The sequence below is a fragment of the Oratosquilla oratoria genome, chromosome 38 (genome assembly GCF_046742065.1).
Source record: "Oratosquilla oratoria isolate Oo_2021 chromosome 38, ASM4674206v1, whole genome shotgun sequence".
Lineage (NCBI taxonomy): Eukaryota > Metazoa > Arthropoda > Malacostraca > Stomatopoda > Squillidae > Oratosquilla > Oratosquilla oratoria.
In genome coordinates this window covers 12,310,744-12,334,533 of record NC_134814.1, presented here as the reverse complement: position 1 = coordinate 12,334,533, position 23,790 = coordinate 12,310,744, and the positions used below count along the sequence as shown (strand labels likewise).

The following is a 23,790-nucleotide window of genomic DNA, read 5'->3' as shown; positions in this document are numbered from 1 at the left end:
GAAACAAAAAATTGTGGGCTCACTTTTGGTATTCACATGACCTTTAGCCTACATTAAAGATCTGATAGTAAGGAGGGCAGATTTGTCTATTGGTGGATCAACAACCACCACCTGAACACCATCAAGGGGAAGCTGTCCTTTTGGAGGGTTGTCCAATACTGAATTGTCTATGTAGGACAAGAATGAAGCAGTGTAGGATAAGGTGCTCAATGTCTTCTGTGGGGTAACTGTATCTGGGGGAATTTGGATCTGTCTTTAATTTTTTACTATAACTTATTGTTCTTTTGTCCCATCTCATCTTCTCTTATGTTAATAATTTATGTCTCTCCTGTTATTCCATTTATATGATTTTCCAGCAACAGCCCATCAATGAACTAAAAAAAAATTTTCCTCCTTTCCTTTTGTGATTACTTCCTCTTGCATTTTACAACTCCCTGATGATCTTTTTGTTCTTTGGCTAATTTCAAAGACTTTATATTTCATGGAACTACCTAGTGAAAGCCTTATGGTCTCCTGCAGTCTTCTCCCTTGAATTTTATCTTCCACTTCTGGCTCCATTCATAAATCTTATCTAGATCTTTCTGAAGCAAATTGCAATCCCAAAGATTTTTTCATGATCAGCAAATAAGTTTGTGTAGCTACTTATTCCATTCATTTTTCCACTGATAAGAACATTACTGGTAAAAGTACCAAGTCCTGTGGTGCTTCCATATCAATCTTTCAGGGGGTGCTGCAGTGCCCAACTTACAAGCAGTTGCATCATATGTTGAAATGACTAAGAAAGGATGACACCCCCCCCCAAGGAAGGACAGCAGACTCCATGAAACCTAACAAGGATACCAAATGAACACAAAATTCCCCATCTCCTTAAGGAAGTGCAGCCTCAAGGGGCCATCACTCTGTCTCCAGTCTGAGCCAGAGTCATCCTTCACACTTTCACACAGTACTCCCAACTACTTCCCTTTCCTATATTCCTGTTTTTTCACACAAGAAGGTCAGTACACCAATACCTGCCCTCCCACTTCTATTAGCCGACAACATAGAAACCAACCTAGGCACTTACACTTACTCTACATGCACTAAACCCATTAACTATGCACATACATCCATCAACTGCAACACCTGCCACTATTGGTTCCATTTAACCCTTAGCAAACCAGGACACCAACATCAGTATCCTGAGGCACAAGTGGGTATACGAGGACACCAATGTCAGCATCCTGATTATATTTAGTTTGTAGTTGTAGCTGAGTGATCCCATATTCTGTATTGACTCTACATAGAGATTCAATATAATTTCCTTGAGGTTCTATTACTTCATCCAAGATTCCTGTTCCCACCAATCATGTAAATCAGTTAGATTGTGCCTCACCATCATTTTGTGTTGGGTTATCATATATCAGGCAGCTGGTGATAACAGATGGTGCATTTGTGTGTATTACTTCTTTTTTCACATTTATTCATGTAGAGAGAGAAATAATTGATCACATGTAAGACTTGATCATGTCCCACCCTCATTTTATGAACTAATCCTTTTTCACAGAGAGAGAGAGAGAGAGAGAGAGAGAGAGAGAGAGAGAGAGAGAGAGAGAGAGAGAGAGAGAGAGAGAGAGAGAGAGAGAGAGAAATTTGACCATGAATAAGCTTGATTGTGTTTTCTGTGGTTATCCACATTCAGGGTGAAAGAGAACAAGAAAAAGGAAAATACACAGCTGTAGCTTTACATAATACATGATAGAGCAAAATCAGCCATCATAGTTCAGTGAAGTGTTGTTCTTTACTCCACTTCGTGACCCTCTTTGTGTCATCCAACCACCCCAAGTATATGTATTTACCTAGTTGTATTTTGCAGAAAATTAAAAGTGTCTTACACAAATATAGATGGCTTAATAACAGGCTTGACCAAACTGAATGATTACCTGAAGGAAAAGAACTGGACAAAATGGGAACTGTAGAGACAAAATTGAAAGGTCCACTACCACCCAACAGTGTAGGACATGGTGCATATAATTATTGGATTAGAAACAGAGAAGTAAAACAAGGGGGGTGGAGTTATGTTCCTGACTAAGAAGGATATAAATGTGAGGAATGTCACATATGGAAAGAATAGAGTAGAGACGATTATGATGGAAGTGGAGGACAAGGAGGGGAAGAGCAGGAAGAACACAAAAATATTTTAGAGGACATAAGGATAACACTAGATAAGATGGAGGAAGAATAGTTATAATGGGTGACTTTAATTGTAAAGAAATCTGCTGGGAAGAGATGACAGTGAAGGGTGGAGACGACCTATGGGGAAATGTACTACTTGATATGATTATAGAACATACAATGATGCAATGGATACAAGAGAATACTAGGTATAGAAATGAGGAAGAACCATCGAGACTGGACCTAATAATCACATCAGAACCTGAAATAGTGGACAAGATTGAATATAAGACACCAATAAGTAAAAGTGACCACATATTGGTTGAACTGGAACTAAACAAGGAAAAATACATGAAAAAAATGAACAATATAGAAAGGGAAGATTGATGTATGGATTTTTTTTTTTTTTTTTTATAAAATAAGAGAATTCTTTCAAAAAGCAGACTGGGAAAAATACACAAGGAGGAAACAACAGTAGAAGAGAAATGGAATATTTTGACAAAAATTATAAAGGAGTGGAAAAGTATGTTCCAAGACAAAAGCAAGAAAAAGAATATGTAAAGTGTTGGTACAACAAAAGATGTAGGGAGTTAAAAGACAAAAGGGATAAAGCTTGGATAAAATGGAAAAAAGACAAAAGACCTGAAAATGGAAAATATATACTATAGAAATAAATATGTACTAGTGTGCAGAGAAGAAAAGAGAAAATATGAAAAAGATGTCATAGAAAAATGTAAAGATCAACCAAAACTATTTTACAGATTTGTAAACAACAAACTGAAAAACAAACAAGAATTAGAAAAACTACGACAAGGAGGAGTTGAATACACAGAGGAAATAGAAATGGCAGAAATTATGAACAAGCATTTTAAATCAGTGTTTACCAGGGAGAACATGCAACCTAGAGATATCAAATGGGAGGAGACAGTCCCCCCAATGAAAGAAATAGAAGTATCAAGGAATGAAATAATGAATCACTTGAGTAATCTCGATGTCAGAAAATCACATGGACCAGATGAAATAGCAAACTGGATTTTGAGAGAATGCAGGAATGAACTAACAGACAAAATACATAGTCTAATAAACAGTTCATTGAAAGAAGGAAAAGTTCCAAAAGATTGGAAAAGAGCAAATATAGTACCAATATATAAAGGGGGAAACAAGGAAGACCCTACTAACTATAGACCGGTCTCTCTAACAAGTACGATAGCAAAAATTTGTGAAAGAATTATCAAAAGTAGATGGGTAAGGCATTTGGAAAAAAACAACATACTAAATCCAAGGCAATTTGGATTCAGACAAGGACGATCATGCATCACAAACTTAATGTGTTTCTATTCAAGGCTAATAGATGTAATACAAGAAAGAGATGGATGGGCTGATTGTGCATTTCTAGACCTGAAAAAAGCTTTTGATAAGGTGCCACATAAGAAGTTGCTTAAGAAATTAGAAACTGCAGGAGGAATACAGGACAAACTGCTGAAGTGGATGGAAGACTTCTTGCATGAAAGAAAAATGAGAGTAGTGATAAGAGACAAACACTACAATTGGGATGAAGTGATAAGTAGTGTTCCACAAGGAACAGTTCTGGCCCCAATAATGTTTGCTATATATATTAATGATATGGATAAAGGAATTGAAAGTTATATGAGCTTCTTTGCGGATGATGCAAAATTGTTTAAAAAAAATGAACACTGAAGAAGATTGTGAGTCGCTACAGAGTGATCTCAATAAAGTATGGGAATGGAGTAGGAAGTGGGAGATGGAATTCAATATTAAGAAGTGTAGTATAATGTGGGATCATATAAATTGGGAGAAGAAGAAATAAAAAAAGTGGAAAATGAGAAGAACCTGGGAGTCATTATTATGAATAATATGTCCCCTGAGAAACATATAAACAAAATTTTCGGATAAACTTATAATTTAAGAAGAACAATCAAAGTGGCATTTACATATCTGGATGAAGAAATGGTGAAGAAAATACTAGTCAACATGGTTTCAAGGAAGGCCATTCTAACAACACTTTGCCCACCAGAAAGAACAGTTATGATTGCCATAGATATAAACAAGGCTTTTGACAAGGTTCCCTGACAAAAAGATAAATGAAACCCATTCATAACAATGACAAGTAGTTACCAACTTTATAGCAGAAAGACATTGCAGAATAACCCAAAACAACCAAAACTCAGGAACAAAAAGGCTATACAATGGAGTCCTTCAGGATGCAATACTCTCACCATTACTGTTCAACCTCTTCATGAGTGATCTCCAAACTCAAGAACCAGAACTAAACCCCAATGTTCTCTCATATGTAGATGACTTGATAATAATAACCCAACACAGTAAATACAAAGTTGCAGCAAAGAACACACAAGTCTACTTGAACAAACTAGAATGATGGCTCATAACAAAATGGAAGCTTTACCCTAGAACCCTAACCACCACACACCCTTCACACTACATTTCACAAGCACCACTAAAAGAATGCAACAAAAAACTACACCAGCAGCATACTACACAAAGTATGCATCACTTCTGACAGCTTGTCCCCTAAGCCCAGTGATGAAAGATTAGTAAAAGAGGTATGGAAGGCAGAGGTGGAGAAGTGAACTTGAGGGGATGACTGAGGATGAGAAGGATGGATGGAGTGAAGGGGGCATTGAGAAAGATTAACCATTACTAACCATCACCTACCACACACATGATCCACATGCATGAGACAGAGCACTCGCATTCAGCGAGACTCCCCTCTTGCTGACTTCGCTTTCCCAGAACAAATATCTTACCATAGAAACCTAATGCAGCAGAATTCAGACAAACAAGATATCGCCACATGAAGATGCTTAATGTCACCAGACAAACCCATTAAACCCCCTTTATTATACCTACCCCTATTATATTACCCATATGCTAATATATATATATATAACATATCTAACCATACCCACCAACTATATGACTAACCCCAATATATAGAAACTACCACAATGCATAGAATAGCAAGACTAACACCTTTACTTACAACAAACCACTAACACCCTATATTAACCAATGATAATGTAACCAAGAGAGGAGAGCTGGGCAGGTCGAGTGCCTGCTAGACAAAGGTGTATTTTTCCCAAAGAGCCCATATATACTCTGTTGTTAATAACTCCAGATTGTTGTTAATAAATAGAAGAAAACTCCCCCTTTGGAGTTTATCTTGCCCACATAAGTCCATCTTCTGTAACCACAACAATAACCTTGGGTTACAAAGAGGGGAATGTCTGTTGAACAAGACAAGAAGAAGGCAGGAGATAAGGATGAGTGGAGAATGATTGTGTATGGATGACACTTTTATGCAAGGGAGGGAGGTATAGGGGATGGGAGGGTAGAGGGTGCTTATGTGTGAATGATATTTTGATGCAGCCTAAAGGGATTTCTCTCCCATCATCTCTTTTTCTGCATGAGGGGACGGAGAGAGAAGGTTCCTTATTAAGTGAAGCAGCTTTGCTGTGGATGTACTGTGTCTTACTGCATTGTATTTGACCCAGGCACTTGGTGGATGCACGGATGACCTGTCATCCATGAGGAGCTTAGATGGGAGGTGTGGAAAGGGTGGTGGAGGGGAGTAAGAATAGGTACATGCCTCTGACTTAGCTACCTCCCTTATAAGGGGGAAAAGCTCTTGATATATAGATAGATCGTCTATTGCTCAACAATAATTGTCCATTGCTCAACGTTCCTCATCTACAGCTTAACGATGATCGTCCATGGCCCAACGATGATCGTCCATGGCTCAACGATGATCGTCCATGGCTCAACGATGATCGTCCATGGCTCAACGATGATCGTCCTTGGCTCAACGATGATCGTCCATGGCTCAACGATGATCGTCCACGGCTCAACGATGATCGTCCATTGCTCAACGATGATTGTCCATTGCTCAACGATGATCATCCACGGATCAACGATGATCGTCCACGGCTCAACGATGATCATCCATGGCTCAACGATGATCGTCCACGGCCAAACGATGATCGTTCATGGTTCAACGATGATCGTTCTTGACTCAAGGATGATCGTCCACGGCTTAACGATGATCGTCCACGGCTGAACGATGATCATCCACGGCTCAACGATGATCGTCCACGGCTCAACGATGATCGTCCTCAGCTCAACGATGACCTCCACGGCTCAACAATAATCATTTTTGACTAAACAACGTCTATGACTCAATAATGATCGTCCATGGCCCAACGATCATCGTTCATGGCCCAACGATCATCGTCCACGGCTAAACGATGATCGTCCACGGCTAAACGATGATCGTCCACGGCCCAACGATGATCGTCCACGTCTCAACGATGATCGTCCACGGCTCAACGATGATCGTCCACGGCTCAACGATGATCGTCCACCTGCCAAGCGATGATGTAACCAATTTACCACCGGCCCGCCCCATCTCGGGAAATGACAGATTTTATCTTTATTAAGAATAAGATACTGTTCCAGCTTTGGCTACTTTAACTTCTAAAATATTTCAAATATCTATGCATCTGTATGGAAAACTGGGTTTCCTCACATCATTTAGACATTTAGTATCTCAATTAGTTCTCATGACCTCTTAAAATTCTCTTATTCTTAATAAAAAAAAAAATCTCAGTAGGGTATAGTGTTTAGCAACCTGAATATCATAACCAAGTCACCCCTTTCTCTTTAATCTTTCAAAGTTGGCAGATGCAAAGCTTTTCGTCTCTCCTTATATGCTTTATCTGCCAGGCTGGAGACCAGTTTTGTTGCTGCTCCTTGTATTTTCTCAAACTGGATTACATCCTTCATTCTGTGTGGGGAAAATACCACTGACATATCTTCTATTCTTGGATGAATGAGAATTTCTAAGTTTTTTTTTATCATCTCTTCATCCATACAGTGAAAAGCCACTTTATGTTTAGCAGCAATCCATGTGTCTCCCACAACCTTAATCCTAAGTCTGTCATGTGACAGGATGTCTATCACCTGTACATTTAAGTGCTCTCTTTCAGATTTTCTTGGCAATGAATTTGCACAAGTATATACTATTAATTTGCCTATCTAATCAAGAAACAGTGAGGAAATAAGAAGCAAAGCTTCTTGTCATGATCCCTACCTCTAGGACTTGTTAGCCAGTAATTGGATCAGTCTTATGTGTCTGTCATAGCGAATTTTAAAGGAGGTTAATGAGGGCACAGTCACTACACTCTCTGGGAGTGCATTCCAAAAGTTTACCACTCTCATGGCAAACCAGTTACCTTTCAAGTTTGTTCTCCAGTGTGTATGTTTAGACAATTCAAGTGAGTGACCCCTACATATTTGTGAAAAATTTTCATCTAAGAAAAATCTGTGTAATTGATCAGGTGAATTGATCTTGAAAAGAAAAGAAAAAAAAAATTAGAAGTGCACACCTACATAATATAGCAATAGAAAATTAAATATTAGTTTTGTAAATTATAATACATCAATGTATATTGTTCTTGACAGAAAACAATGACAGAAAAGGTTACTAAAAGCAATACGCAGTGACAAATGAACATAGGCGACTGCTTGAGATGCCATCTCTGTTTTGATAGATGTGGAGGTCAAAGAAATTAAGTACAATAAATTGATCTATTCTAACCTTACCTACTTACCTAACTTAACCTATATTTAGCAATGCCACAACTCTGTGTTTATCGCTTTTCGCAATGTTTTCTGTTATTGATATATTAGGTCCATTATAATTTACAAAATTAATATCTAATTTTCTAATGCTATATCACATAGGTGTGCACTTCTTAAAAGAATACTGACAAAGTTACAAAATATGTGGTAGGCCTCTGTTTTTTTTTGTTTTTTTTTTTCAATGAGAGGACGAGGTAGTGCACCATTGCAGCAGTTCCCCTGCCTCTGCCTCTGATGGTTGGAGCATTGAAGCCCACCAGGTGAGACCCCATGAGACCAACATGCCAGGTATAGAATGTGTAGAAATATACATGTGAACTCTTGTCTCTTCAAATCAAAATACCTATAAACTTCAATTCATTAAACCTGTAGTCTGTACCTTTTATACTACCTGTACTTTACTACCTCATTTGGAATTAATAAATACTACAAGTACTCCACGTAAAATGTTACTTTCATATATATCTACCGGTTTTAAGGGTCGAAACATAACAGTTCCCATTTCCACAGTATTAGTTAGGAATATTGTATACTTACCGAAATGAAATTTAAGTCAACTCATCAATCACGATTTCTTGTTTTGCAATTTGCAAGACTATGTCGAGATAATTAAGTTTCCAACCTCTTTCACGTTCACTTTACATGATTCATTTCTTTAAACCATAACGTAATAATAAAATAATTCTACAACCATTTTCAATTTTTTTCTACATCAATGTCTACAACACCTAACTGAACTTTCACCAGCGACAGCTGAGACATGACAACAACAGTAATCATAAACAAAAGAGCAGACGAAATTCTTTTGGTCATTTAATATTACTGGCCTTCTTTGTGATATGACTTAATCGTGAAAATTGCACATATGTTTATATTAAATGGATATCCAATATTTTTTGGGCTGCAGATAGATTTCTCAACAACATTTAGATGGAGTTGTTGATTTTTCAAATCAATAATCGGCAGCTTTAATCCCCATCGAGGACTTCTGTGTCATGTTTTGATAGTTGACAATAATTGTAATGTGCCCTTGTAATTACTTAATTGTAGTATACAGGAAAGGAGCAACGCTCGTTGAATCCCGTCTCTTATTCTCTAATTTTTCATCACACTCAGCCTCAAATTCATATATAATTCAAATTAAATCTATATTTTTGATTACCTGTTATCACATTTAGGTTTTAACTCATGTAGGCTATTGTTCGAGTTGAATCTATATCACCTAAGTCACTCCACGTATTTACGCATCTATATGGAAAACTGTATTTCTTGGCATCCTTTAGATATGTTGTGTTTCTTAATTTGTTCCCACGACTTCTTAAAGGTCAGCCGAGAAGGTTTTGGATTTCTTTATTTCATGTATGAAAATATAACTTAGAACAAGTTAGAACACTAAAATGCACGTCTATAGCATTTTATATTCTTGATTTTATCCAAATAGCATGATCTTAAAAGAGCCTGGTAGCAGACGAACTTTTCAATGACGTAGTTACTTTTTCCACCGCTAGGGCATGCTGATGACGTAACAGCTGTTGTTTACATTCTTCAGCATGGCCAGTACGCAATACGAAAGTGACTTCACATCGAGTGAAGAAGATTTATTGGATTTGGATGCACTTTCGTGTTCCAAGGTGGGCACGGTACAAGGATACATTGAACAAGATACATGTGCAATATACTATGTACATACATACATATACCAAAGGCTTCTTTCCCCTTTACACGGGAGGTAGCCAAAAGACAAGGCATAGAAACCACTCCCACCCATTCCATCCCCTATATACTCCACTCCCCTCCACCCTTCTCCCTCCCTCTCACCTTGCCACCTCTGGGATGACGGGTCATCCCTGCATCCTGTCCATTGCTCTGGGTCAGAAGCAATGCCGCAAGACACAGCACATCCACAGCAAGGCCGCTTCATTAAATCGGCGACCCCCCCTCTCCGTCCCCTCATGTAGAAAAGGAGAAGACGGGGAGAAATCCCTTCGGGCTGCGTCAATTTATTTCTCATACATATTTCCTCACCCTCCATCCCTAACCCCTTCATGCATCACAGCATCATCCATACACAACCCTTCTCCATTCACCCCAATCTTCTGTCATCTCCCGTCCTTCCTCAACAGACATTCCTTTCTTTCATAATGCCCCTTATACCCCATCCACCCATCTCATCCTAGGACGCCCCTTCATATTCACTCCTTCCACACCTCTTTTACTAATTTTCCTCACTCATTCTTTCCATGTGTCCAAACCATCCTAATACTCTTTCATCAACCCTATCTCCCAGCTCCCTTTCCACCACTGCTCTACCCCTCACCTCCTCATTTCTCACTCTATCTAGCCTAGTAACCCCTATCATACTTCTCAGACATTTAATCTCAAACACATTCAAAACTCCTTCTCTCTTCCTCTCTTATGTTCCATGTTTCTACCCCATACAGCGCTATCGGCACAATGACTCCTTCATATAACCTCCTCTTAGCATCCTTTCCCAAATGTCTATTTCTCATTACACTTTTCATTCCACCAATACATTTACTCGCTTCTCTCAATCTACATTCTACCTCCACCCCCATTCCTCCCTTCCCTGCCACATTCGCACCCAAGTATCTAAAACTATCCACTTCCTCCAGTCACTTCCAGCCTGCTGCCATTCTCTCCCCTTGTACATCTTATCACCTTACTTTTGCCCACATTTATTTTCAGCTTCCTTCTTTCACACACCTTCTCAAATTCTGTCACTAACTTCCTCAATCCCTCCTCTGATCCTGCTACAAGCAGTGCCGTCAGCAAACAACAACTGGCTTATTTCCCGCTTTTCTCCATTTTCTTTAATCATCTCCAACCCCCTACCCACTACCCTTGCATTCATCTCTCGCACCACTGCAAATTCTTCCTTAGGTGGATAAATCAAAGACCACAAGACCTCTTGAAAAAGTCTATTAGTCTAAATTACACCAGCAGACCTTCCCGGTCTGCTTTCCACCTAAAGACTGACAACTCTTCTCTCTTGGTGGAATGCATCTGAAAAAGTTGACATTTTGGACAGTTTATATAGGTTATAGATAATTTACTTTTTTTGTGATACAAGTTTTGGATATTATTTTATTTTACAACAATTGTCATAGTTAGAATGCATAGTTATTTCTGGTTATTCATATATTATGGTTTTTAATCTAAATCACATGATATATTGTGTATGAGTAAAAGATGTTCTTAGGAATAAGGGGCATTTCACGGTTTGGTCACGTAAAGGAAGAGGTTAGTGGTATGTGTATGTATGTTCGTATGTATGTTGCGGTGTAGTTTTCCGTAGGTGTTGTAATATGTAGGATTATGGTTACATAATACCTCCCTCCCGGCGAGAGGTGACCCCTGTCATCTGGAATAAAGAGCATGGCAAGTTTTACGCGTTTTGCGTAATCTTCTATGGTGTAAAGGGGGGTGGGGGTTTTTCCAGTATGTCATAAGGCATACGGAGAGGTTGGCCGAAGAGTACAAAGTGGGGGGAGTTCTTCGTTGCTGAGTTTATAGAACTATCTATGCTGGCTTATACTTGTGGGAGCCAATCTTCCCATGTGTCGCAAAGGCATTCTTTCAGGGGACGGAGGACTTCGAGGATTTTTCTGTTTGTTCTCACTAGAAGTCCGTTTCCTTGTGGGTGGTAGGGTGTGACGTATAACCTGTTGATGTGGTATAATTTGGCTATATTTTGGAGGACCTTGTTCGACAGCTACCGAAATCTAGATACTCTTCAGTTTCCACGCAACACACATCCTGGCAGCCACCTCTCTTCTGTAACTGTCCTTCTTAATTGAGTTTCTTCTCGTGTTTCTTCTGTCCCATTTAAGTAGATCATCCCTATCAAGGATTTACATCCCTTTCATAATTCTGTAGATGGTTATCAAATTGCCTCTTTCTCTTCTTTGTTCCAGAATTAGTAAGTTTAGTTTGTCCAATCTTTGTTCGTATGTCAACTTCCTAAGTGTTGATGCCATCTTGTCAATGTTTTTTTAATTATTTCTAGTTTTTTATGTGTGTTTTTTTTATTGTACTAGGTGTACATAGTGACGCTGCATATTCTAATTTTGGTCTTATCAGTGTAACTAGTATTCTATTTACCATTTCCTCGTCCATGTAGTCAAAGGCCACGTTTATTGATCTTATTGAATTGTAGGTTTCTCCAACCTCTTTCTGAGTTTACTTTTGTAGCTTCCTTTGTTCCAATTTTGCATTGACCGAATATCCTATTTTTACTTTTTTTTTTCAAAATTCCATTATACTACATTTTCAATGTTGAAATTCAATTCGTTCTTTTTACTCCATTTCCAGACTTTGTCCAGGTCTTCTTGAAAAGATTTGCAATCTTCTTTAGTTACTCTCTTCAATAGTTTCGCATCATCTGCAAAGAAGTTTATATAACATTTACTTCCTTCATCCATGTCGTCTATATAAACAGCAAACATTGTCGGAGCCAACACGGAGCCTTGGGGGACTCCAGTTAACATGTTTACCCAATTGAGTTCTTTTCTCTAAGTACCACTCTCATTTTTCTTCCTTTCCTGAAGTTTTTCATCCATTCCAATAATTTTCCCTGTATTCCACCTATTGATTCAATTTGTCTTAGTAGTTTTTTGTGCGGTACTTTATCAAAAGCCTTTTGTAGGTCCAGGAAGGCACAGTCTGCCCAGCCATCTCTTTCTTGTATTATATCTACCAATCTTGAATAAAAGCATATTAAGTTTGTAGTACATGATCTTCCACTTCTAAATCCAAATTGGTTGGGGTCTAGTATTTTATTCTCTTCCAAGTGTTTAGTCAATTTATTTTTGATAACTCTCGGATATTTTTGCAATTGTGCTTGTAAGGGATGCCGGTCTATAATATGTTGGGTTTCTTTATCTCCTCCCTTATATATTGGTGCGATATTTGAATTTTTCCAGTCTTGTGGTACTTTTCCTTCTTTGAGTGAGAAGTCAGTTATCTTATCTGTGTATCTTATCTGTGAGTCCATCTATGCATTCTTTTAATATCCAGTTCGCTATTCCATCTGGCCCATGTGACTTTCTGACATCGAATGTAGTGACGCGCCGCTGGTCAAAACCAGACTAGCCGCCATAATAATAATAATATTACGACAGTTAAGTAAGAGTGTGTGGGTGTAAGGGGGGGGAGGGGGGGAGATAGAGGAAGGTAAAGTTGAGAAAGTGAAAGAAGAGTAAGTGAAATAGTGTGGGGCGGACCCACTTGCATGGTGTAATTGTGTCAATTTGTGTGGTTACCCTATTCTAAACATAATAATTTCCCTATCTAGATAATCAATATATAATTGGAGTGAAGGAAGGACTCATTTCTGTTATACATTTTGGTTTGACTTTACGTTAACTAGTGATATCTTTTATATCTGATGTTATTTGATGTTATTTCTATGAAATAATATGAGTCCTTCCTTCATTGTGCATAGAATAATAATTTTACATGAGTTGGGAGCAGGTGTGATTCTATGTAGGCTTGGTGCCGTGAATATAAATTAAGTAATTTTTGGTTTTCATTTAATTCAAGTTGAATTTACTATCAAGTTGTATCACACCTGCTCTCATTTAAATTATATATATATATATTTATATTGTTTTTTTTTTTTTTTTTTTTTTTTTTTTTTTTTTTTTTTTTTTTTTGGAAGGACAAGTGGGAATTGATGAGGCTTATGTGCCTTGTGACTGCTATTTGTTATATATTAATTTTATTGTTCTCACGTATCCTTCCTGTTATTTTTATTTTATTTTTGTTTTTATTTATTTATTTATTTGTTTTTATATATATATATTTTCTTTAATTATATGTGCATTTGCATATACATACGTATATGTATATATATCAACTAGTTAGTGGCCTAGTGGCGGAAAGGCTGGGGGTTAGCCAAGTATGGTTTTCAGTCTTGGCCAGTATTTATGATCTTGTGATTTTTGAGTGGGCTGTGGGGGTGGAGGTAATATTTCATCTGTAAGTATTTTGTTCCAGGTGTTGCTGCTTAGTCGAATTAATCTGGCGTGTATTTGTTCTAGGTTTGTTGTTTTGTGTAATTGTTCCGTTGTTTCTAGGTATGGTGGTGTGTGTTTTAGTATTCTTCGTATTGCTTTATTTTGTAGTTTTTGCATTTTGTTTATGTTTGTGGGTGTACTTGTGATTGTGATTATTGGGGGATATTCTAATTGTGGTCTTGCTAGTGTTTTGTATAGTTTGATTTGCGTCTTTGTGCTTAGTCCTCTGAAACGTCTTAGTCTATTTAGTGTAGCGTTTGTTGTTTGTATTCTGTTTGTGATGTGTCGGTGTATGCCTTGTGAACTTATGGTGAGGCCTAGGATGTGTGCTTGTCTGTTGTATGGTATAATGGTGTTGTTTATCTTTATTGGAGGTGGTTGGCGTGATGAAATGGGAAGGAGTTGGAATTTGTTAGTGTTTGTGGAGAGTTTCCATTGTTTTTCGTATGTGTTTAGTTTGTTAATTTCATGTTCTGTTTTCCTGGCAAGTGTTTGTTTTGCTGTAGTGGTTGGGTATGTGATGATTTGTGTAACGTCGTCTGCGTATTGTATTGTGTAGCTTCCGTGTGAAGGTGGTGGTATGTCTGATGTGTATAAGTTAAAGAGTGTTGGTGATAGTACGCTTCCTTGTGGTACTCCGCTGCGGAGTGGGAAGGCTGGTCCGATGTATGTGTTTATTTTTATTTTAGCGGTTCTGTTGTCAAGGAAGCTGCACAGTGTTTTTGTAATGGTGTCTGGGAGGTGTGTGTGTAGGATTTTGTATTTAAGGCCTTCGTGCCAAACTTTGTCGAAGGCCTTAGATATGTCTCGTGAGATGATGTTGCATGCTTGGTTGTGTCTTCGTGTTTCTGCTATTGTTTCGTATAAAATGGCGAGTGCTGTGTGTGTTCCTTTACCAGGTGTGAATCCGTGTTGGTGTGGGTTGAGCATGTCGTGTTCGTGTAAGTGTGCCATTAGTCTATTTGTAATTAGTCTTTCGAATATTTTGCCTGGTGTTTCTAAAAGTGATATGGGTCTGTAATTTTGTATTTGTTTGTTGTCTTTGTTTTGTTTTGGAATAAATGTGATGATAGAGTTTTTGAATTTTTGTGGGAAGTATCCTAGGCTGAGCGTTTCATTGAATATGTTTGTGAGTAGTTGTATTGTTGTTTTAGGTGTGTGTGCTAGTATTTGTTTTGTGATGCCTGATTGTCCTGGTGCTTTGTTTCTAGTGTGTTTTATTATGTTTTTAACGTCGTCTGGGTGTATGGGTTGTCCGATGTAGGTGTCAGTGTCTAGTCTGTTTAAGTCTATGTTTGTGTAAGGTTGTGTTCGTTGGTATTGTTGTGTTATGTATGTAAGTATTTTTGTTTCATGGTTTGTGTCAAATTGTGTGTTCTCCTCTGGTGTGATTTGGAATATCTTTTGCCATACTTGTCTAAATGCATTTTCTTTGTCTTCATCGTCATGTAGTTTTACGTCGTTGTGTGTAATGTAGGGCAAAGTTTTGGTGTTAGATCCAAGTAGTCTTTTTATTGTATGCCAGAAGTCTTGTGGTTTTTTGGGGTTAAATTTGATATTTGCTATTATTTTGTTCCATGTGTCTTCATAGTTTGTTTTGTGTTCCTCTAGTATTTGTGTTTGTAATCGTTTAAGTGTTTGTCTTGTGTGTGGAGTCCAGTTGTTTTCTGTTATGGCTTTATTTTTTATGTTGTTTGCTTTCCAAATTAATTGTTTTAATGTTTTAGAGGTTTTGGGGGTGGGTAGTTGTTTGTGGTGTGTTGTAGGTATACTTTGAGTGATTGCGTTGTGTATTAAATTGTACCAATTGTCTATCTTGTCGTCTATGTATTTTGTGTCTTTTAATTGTGTGTTTGTGTTGATTTGTGTTTCTGTGTTGTTGTATTCTTCTGTTGTTGTTTCTAGTATTGTTTTAAATTTCTTCCAGTCCGCTTCTTTGTATGATAGTCTTGGTGGTGTGGGGATTATGATTGCTGTGGTGGAAAGTGTGAAATGTAGTGGTATGTGGTCTGATGAGGTTATGTCGCCTGGATGAATTCTATATGTAAAGTGGTGGTGTCGGTTGGTGAATATCATGTCTGGGTTTCCTGTTCCGTTGTGTGTAATACATGTTGGGAAGTCTGGACCGAGGAAGGTGAGGTGATTTTGTGTTATGAGTTGGTGTATGTTTTTTCCTACTTGATTGTTGTATGTGTGTTTTAGTGTTTTATGTTTTGCGTTGAAGTCTCCTATGATGTATGTTGGTTGTGGTTTCTGTGTGATTTTTAGTATGTCTTGTGTTGGTAGGTATGGTCTTCGTGGCGGGAGGTATGTTGTGGCTATGATTAAGGGTCCTTTGTTTGTGTATATTTCAATGGCTAATATGTCTTCGTCAAAGTCGTCTAGTAGTTTGTATTTTATATTTTGTTTGATGGCTATGGCAATTCCAGCGTTGTCTTCGTTGTAAGTGTTTCGTGTATGTGTGTTGTAGTTAAATATTTTGATTGTGTGTTTACCTATTGAGTTGAGAAGGATGATGTCTGGTGTTTGTGTTAAGTAGTGATTGGTAAGTTGATTTCTTCTGTGGTATGACCAGTATTGTACGTTGTGTTGTATTATGCGTATTGTGTCCATGTGTGCTTGAGTTATTGGCAGTTTACTGTCCAGTGAGGTGTGTCTGTTGGTTTGTGTCTGCGGATGTCAAAGTATCCTTGTGGTGTCTTTTTGTACTTGGCCTCAGTCAGTCTTTGTATTGGGGTTTTGGTTAAGTCGATTAGTTTTTGTGTGATCATGCTGTCCATAGTCTCTTCTGGTATTTCTTTGGTGTATATATATTTGATCTTGTTGGTTTGTAGGAGTGTGTGTGCATTTTGGTGTATCTCTTCGTCTGTCATGTTTATGGTGTTAGGTGTTATTATCTGTACTGTTGTTTCTGTGTTCAGGTCAGTTTTCTTTGTTTTTGTGGGTTTTTCAGTTCCTGGTGTATGGTCAGTGTTGAGTGGTCTTTTGTTCCTTTGTTCCTCAGTTTCCATTGCCTCAGGTTGTGGCTGTGTGTGTGTTGTGTTGTTTAGCATGTTTAATATGGCTGTTGGTTTGATGACTGAGGGTGGGATTACAATTGTGGGGAGTCCGTTTGCCTTGTAGTATTCGTCTATTGTCTGTTGGTAAGTGCCGGGTGTTGCAGCTTCTGTAATGTTTGCGTGTATGATGGCTGTGTTTATTACAGTTAGGTGTTTGAGTGTAATGGGGTTGGGTGTGGGTGCTGGTGAAGGTTGTGTAGGGATGCTTGTTATGTTGGCATATGTAGTGTTAGAGTGTGTGCGTGTGTTTTGCTCTTTGTTTTCTTGGATCTTCTTCTTAATTAGGTCTTTTCGTACCTGGCATCTAGCTGCATATGTAGGGTGGTTGAGGCCACAGGCGATACACTTCTTGATAGCATTGTGGCAGTTCTTGATTCTGTGTTCGGTAGAGCAGCAGAAGGAGCAGATGGTGTATGTAGTTGGTTGTGGGCAGTGTTTAAGTGTATGGTCGTAAGCGTAGCAGCGTGTACATTGTGGGAGGTGTATGTATGTTTCCTGGCTTAGAGTGTATGGGGGGAATGACTGGCTGAACATTAGAAGTCCTTTTTCTAGGCATTTCTTGACCATTGTGGTATTTTCAAGTTTAACCTTGATGATTGTTCGGGCGTTGGGGATCTTGACGATGTTCGTTACCTTGAGGTATGGGTTTAGTCGTTCCATTTCTTCTTTAATCGCGTCCGGTTCTTCATTGTGGATATGGTCGTCAACTTGTTTAATTACTAGGGTTCTCTTTGCGTTTAGTTCCGGGGGGTCAATGATCTCGAGTCCTTCCTTACTAAATTCATTCTTGATGGTCTTTTTGGTAAGCTCTTCGATGGTTCTGTCCTCTGCTATTGCCGTATGTTGGTTTCCGTTGGTGAAAAGTTTATGGATGGCTATTTCTAATTTGGACAAGAGCTTCCAGATGGTGTTACGTTTTGATTGTCCAGCCGTAGGCTGGCTCTCTCGAAAATTTATACGTCCCATAGCGCCGAGGCGCTAGGGCGTTTTAAGAATATGCGTGTGTTAGTTTGTGTGTGAGTGTTATGGTTGTGTAAGAAAAAGAAAGAAAAGTTAAGGGAATTGTGTTGGAGGGGGAGGGGGGGTCTCAGGGGTACGGTCTGTGCTCGCGTGATTACGTGGCCTAACGGAAGGTAGGGGAAAGCGCCGCGTCAGCTGGCGCCCGGGTGTCTATTGGCAACGTCAGTGGAGGCTCGATCGCCGGGTCTCGGTCTATGCCTGTTCCGCTAGGTGCGGGAGACAGGGAGGGGTTTCCCCTCCCCACCAATCGACTGAGCAAGTTTTAAAGACCACCAAGGGCTATGCTCAGTCGAAAGGGGGGTTATTAGGGCATATACCGTCAGAGCGAGAGACAACGAAGAAATTGTCTTGGCTCGGGTAACGGTTTCGGTAAGCAGTTTCGGTAAGCAGTTCACGGAGCAAGCGTAAGGAGGTCCTTCCTCGTCGGTGTCTGCAGCTCGAATGATCATCTATGATATGTATATCACTAGCCGCCACACAACTCGAGCTTGGCTTTTATACTCGCTGTAGTTGGCAAGCATAGTTCGCAAAGACGTCCCGGCCAGCCAGCGGCCAGCCAATCAGGAACTCGGAAAGCTGTCCGGGTTCCCACCAGCCTCCTTTAAAAGGTCGGCGTCTAGCCGAGACGAGCAGTTTTCTACCGACTTCTCTCTCGGCCTCAACCCCAAGCAGCAGTTCCCTCTAGCAAGCCGCCTCGGGACCAGTTCTCTCCAGCAAGCCGCCTCGGGACCAGCTCTCCCCAGCAAGTTGCCTCGTTTTCTCCCGTGGTCCTTTGCTCTCGGCCACGACGCTTGATGAGGCTCTCACTCCGGACTTTCCCTCTACGAGCCCTCGTCTGTGACCTCCGAGCATAGTAACCATGAAATCATAGAGTTAGTCATATTGTGAGTCTCATTTCCCTGGTTTGTTCATGCAGAACCAAACCATGACAAAGTGGTGACCCGGAGTGAGGACAACCAGAAAGATGACAGGCTCACAAGTTAAACCTCAGCCCCAGGCATTCCTAGCCTAGCTCCGCAGACCCGGTCTGCCCAGCCCCGGACTGCTCTCACCAGCCGCCACTGCAGTCATCGCCGCTGCCGCCACTATAGTCATCGCCGCTACCGCCACTATAGTCATCGCCGCTGCCGCCACTATAGTCATCGCCGCTGCCGCCACTGCAGTCATCACCGCTGCCGTCACTGTAGTCATCGCCGCTGCCGCCACTGCAGCCCTCTCCGCTGCCGCCACTGCAGCCCTCTCCGCTGCCGCCACTGCAGCCCTCTCCGCTGCCGCCACTGCAGCCCTCTCCGCTCCCGCCACTGCAGCCCTCGCCGCTCCCGCCACTGCAGCCCTCGCCGCTGCCGGTACTGCAGCCATCGCCGCTTCCGCCACTGCAGCCTTCTCCGCTGCCGCCACTGCAGCCATCGCCGCTCCCGCCACTGCAGCCCTCTCCGCTTCCGCCACTGCAGCCCTCTCCGCTGCCGCCACTGCAGCCCTCTCCGCTGCAGCCCTCGCCGCTCCCACCACTGCAGCCCTCGCCGCTCCTGCCACTGCAGCTATCGCCGCTTCCGCCACTGCAGCCCTCGCCGCTGCCGCCACTGCAGCCCTCGCAGCTCCTGCCAATGCAGCTATCGCCACTGCAGCCCTCTCCGCTGCCGCCACTGCAGCCCTCGCCGCTGTCGCCATTGCAGCCGCAGCCACCGCTCCTGTTGCCATTGCAGCCTCAGCCACCTCCGCTGTCGCCATTGCACCCGCAGCCACCGCCGCTGTCGCCATTGCAGCCGCAGCCACCGCCGCTGTCGCCATTGCAGCCGCAGCCACCTCCGCTGTCGCCATTGCAGCCGCAGCCACCGCTGTTGTTGCCATTGCAGCCTCAGCCACCTCCGCTGTCGCCATTGCAGCCTCAGCCACCTCCGCTGTCGCCATTGCAGCCGCAGCCACCGCCGCTGTCGCCATTGGAGATGCAGCCACCGCCACTGTCGCCATTGCAGCCGCAGCCACCTCCGCTGTCGCCATTGCAGCCGCAGCCGCCGCTGCTGTCGCCATTACAGCCGCAGCCACTGCTGCTGTCGCCATTGCAGCCGCAGCCACCGCTGCTGTTGCCATTGCAGCCGCTAGCGGGTACATAGGCCTAGGTCGGGTCGTATGCCGACCAGTCTCCGGCGAGTTTTCCGAGCTCCTGATTGGTCAGTTGCCTTGCGCTCGGACGTCCTTGCTGACTACACTTGCCAACTATGAACAGTATAAAAGCCTAGGTCGGGATGTGTCACGGCCGGGACCGGAAGCAAACCCCGACCACCGCGAAGACGTCCGCCCTCCCGTCGAAGATCAGTCGAACGGCCACCCTCCTCCCCTCCTCCACACCTACCAATGCCCCGTAGGTGACCCAGGAAGCCAATGCGACGGGCGACGACCCGTCGCGCCCTTCGTATGCCTCCGTGGCTGCTGCATCCACAGAAGGTAAATGGCAGGTCGTTACGAACCGCCGTAAACGCCCATTCAAACCCAAACATGAAGTGGGACCCTCCAAGTTTCCGGTACTCATTAAGCCGGATGCAAACCCCGCACGATTTCACAAGCTGGGATCCTGGCGACAGGCGCAGCTTGTCAAGAACGCTGCAGGGCCAGTCGACGGCATTCGCCAGACACCGTCAGGCGAATGGCTCATCAGTTGCTTAACTGAAAGCCAGCAAGGCCGTCAGCTATGCACCGAGGTCCTCAAATCCGACCACATCGACCCAATCGGAATCATCACGAGAATTCCGAAAACCACCGTTGTAGGGGTTATCAAAGGCGTCCCCCTCGAGGAAGGCGCTGAAAAGTTACTAAAAGCTGATTTGGAGGCCTAGGGCCTCCCAGTCGACGAGATCAAAAGGCTCTCCACAAGGGATGGGTCGGCTACCGGCTCAGTGAGAGTGGCCTTCCTCATGGACGCCCTCCCCTTCACCGTGAAGCTAGGGTACACACTACACCAAGTGATCCCCTACATTGCCCCCGTGTGGAGGTGCACCAGATGCCAATTGCTGGGGCACTCCAAAAAGTAATGCCACCGCAAAGCCCCCCCGGTGCGCCAAATACGGAAAAGGCCACTCTACGCAGGAATGCAAGGATCAGCAACTTTTCTGCGTAAACTGCTGCGGAAACCACTCTGCGGCTCATCCCAGATGCCCAGAAGTGGCAATAAGAAGAATAGCGCATGAGCTAAAAAATCAGCGTTACACCCCCTTCTCTGATGCCCTGATCATCGCCAAGGAACGCTGGGACTCCTACCTAAAGGAGGAGTGGGCGAGGGACCGTGATTTTGCTATACCACCCAAACCACCCATACGGCAAACTCACGCTTACCCCCACGAACCCCCGCCCCCGCAGTAACCACTACCAATCAGGGGGTACACCTCCACCGGACACACGGAACGACCTTGCACCTCCGAACAGACAGCAGGGGCACCCCAAATCACCCCTACCACTGGGACCGAGGGCCGAAAGAAGGTTAAAGCAAAGAAAAGGAAGTCCAAGACTGCCAAGCCCAAAGATCGGGGGACAGGGTCACCTAGCATCCTCCCATTACGGACGAGGACGACAGCACCCCCATGGATGAGGTCAACAGCGTTCCCGTGGAAGAGAATGACAGCGCGATCTCATCCGAGTTCGCCTCACCCCCCCTCCACCCCAAATGCGACATCCGCAGCCAGCACCATCACAAACCTGAAGGCTACTGGCGAGTCCATGCAAAGGGACCTAGCCCGCTCCAGCCCCCAAGCAGCCAAACTCCTGGATGGGATCTTCGTGATCCTCAGCTCAATTATCGAAATCACCAAAAATGGCTGTGCTTAAAATCTTACAGTGGAATTGCAGGGCGATCAACACCGCCCGGGACCTCCTAGTGCAGCACCTGGCGGAGAGCTCCTATCAGGTACTAGCACTACAATCTCTCCACACCCAACCCTACAAATTACCAATCCTGCCAGGGTTTCACTTCCCTCCTTTCTCCGTGACAGACGACACCGGCAAGGTTTGCACCGCCACATACATCTCCAAAGGACTGGCTGCCCGCCCAGGGTCGTTTCCGCCCCCCCCCCCAATGGAAGAGAGCTATGGGGGGGGGGAGTAACCTCCGTCACCGTGCAAGGCGACCGATCGATCCACATCCTTAACTACTACAACCCGGTTACGACGTGCCATTTCGAGTAGTTGGGTGCCCTCCCTGATGACTGGATTGTGGTGGGCAACTTTAATCGGTGGGACGCCCTCTGGGAAGACGGATACCCCCATTCCTCCCCGGAAATAACCTCCCAACTGGACGCAGCCGACGTTGTCCTCCTCAATGATGGTAGACACACTAGGCTGCCTGACAACCCGAATAATAGCACCTCCGCCATAGACCTCTCCTTCGTGTCCCAACAACATCGCGGGAATCACCGAATGGGCGGTCTTGGACGACCCATTATCCTCCGACCACCTCCCCATCACTATCACCGTATCCCTCACCCCCACAATCTCCCTTCCACCTTCCCATGAAAAATCTAACTTGGAAAAAGCGGACTGGATTGCCTACCAAGGCCATCTAGTCGACGCCCACTTCACACTCGACCTCACCCGCCCGGTAGAGGAATTAAACTCCCTCCTCACCGACACTGTGCTCGCGGCGACCCGGGTGGCTATTCCTGTGACTGCCACCAGCCAGGGAAGGCGTGGCCATCCCTGGTGGACGGACGACTGTAAGGAAGCTGTCGAACGAAGGAAACTGGCCTACCAATGGTACATGAGGTAAGGCTCGGAGGCTGCCTATACTGCGATGAAGCAGACCAAAACTACGTGTAAGAAGACCATAGCCAAGGCTAAATTAAATTGTTGGGAGAACACCAAGGAGGATACAATAGATCTCACGGAAGCGTGGAAGAGGTTCAAAGTGATAAAGAACCAATACATACCCCCCCCCCCGACGGTGACCTCAGGGCCCCCGACGGAAGGGTGCTGCCCACGGCCAAGGATAAGGCGGCAAGCATCCTGAATCACTTTGCAAGCGCGAGCTCTTCTACCAGCCTTCCCGCTGAAAAGCGAAATTTCAGGGCGGCCCAAGATGACCAAGTAGACCTCCCCCCCAAAGGGGAGGACACAAATATCACTCTCTTCGAGCTGAGGTGGGCCCTTAGGGTCACAAAAGCCACCAAGAAATCCCCAGGGGCGGACCAAATCACGTACCCTCTACTGCGGCACCTTCCCCCCTCCTACCAAGGAGCTCTACTGGCGATCTACAACAAATGCTGGAAGGAAGGGGTGGTGCCAACGGCATGGAAACATGCAATCGTGGTCCCCATCCCCAAGGCGGGCAAGAAGAGGAACCTAATGGAAAACTACAGGCCCGTGCCTTACCTCCCAAGTAGGAGAGGTCTACGAGAGGATTATCCTAAACCGCCTCAGCCACCATGTGGAAGCAAGCAGTCTCCTCCCGAAGCTTCAAGCTGGTTTTAGGAAGGGGAGAAGTGTCATTGATCACGTCGTGAAACTCTCCAAGCACATCCGGCAAGCCCAAAGGCAAAGAAGAGTCCTTCACACGTGCTTCCTGGACATTTCCAAGGCCTTCGATTCCGTTTGGCACGCCAAACTCCTTTGAAAACTGAAATCCATTGGGGGTCTCCCCGGCAATATTTGGTTTTAGGAAGTCTTTCCTCTCTAACAGAACCATAACAATTCGGTGGAGAGGGACGCCTAGCCCACAAGCCAAAATCGATATGGGGGTCCCCCAAGGCTCCGTCGTTGTTCCCTCCTCTTCACTTTGCTACTAACGGGAGTGGGGAAGGGGGTACGAAGCGACACAGTCGTCACACCCTACGCGGACGACATAGCCCTCTGGAGGAAGT

At 43.3% G+C, this 23,790-nt stretch overlaps 1 pseudogene; it reads right to left on the bottom strand.

Moving 5' to 3' along the window:
- Positions 1 to 8,618, bottom strand: part of LOC143019798 (putative E3 ubiquitin-protein ligase HERC1) — a 245,512-nt pseudogene extending 236,894 nt beyond the window's left edge.
- Positions 8,619 to 23,790: the final 15,172 nt, after the last annotated feature.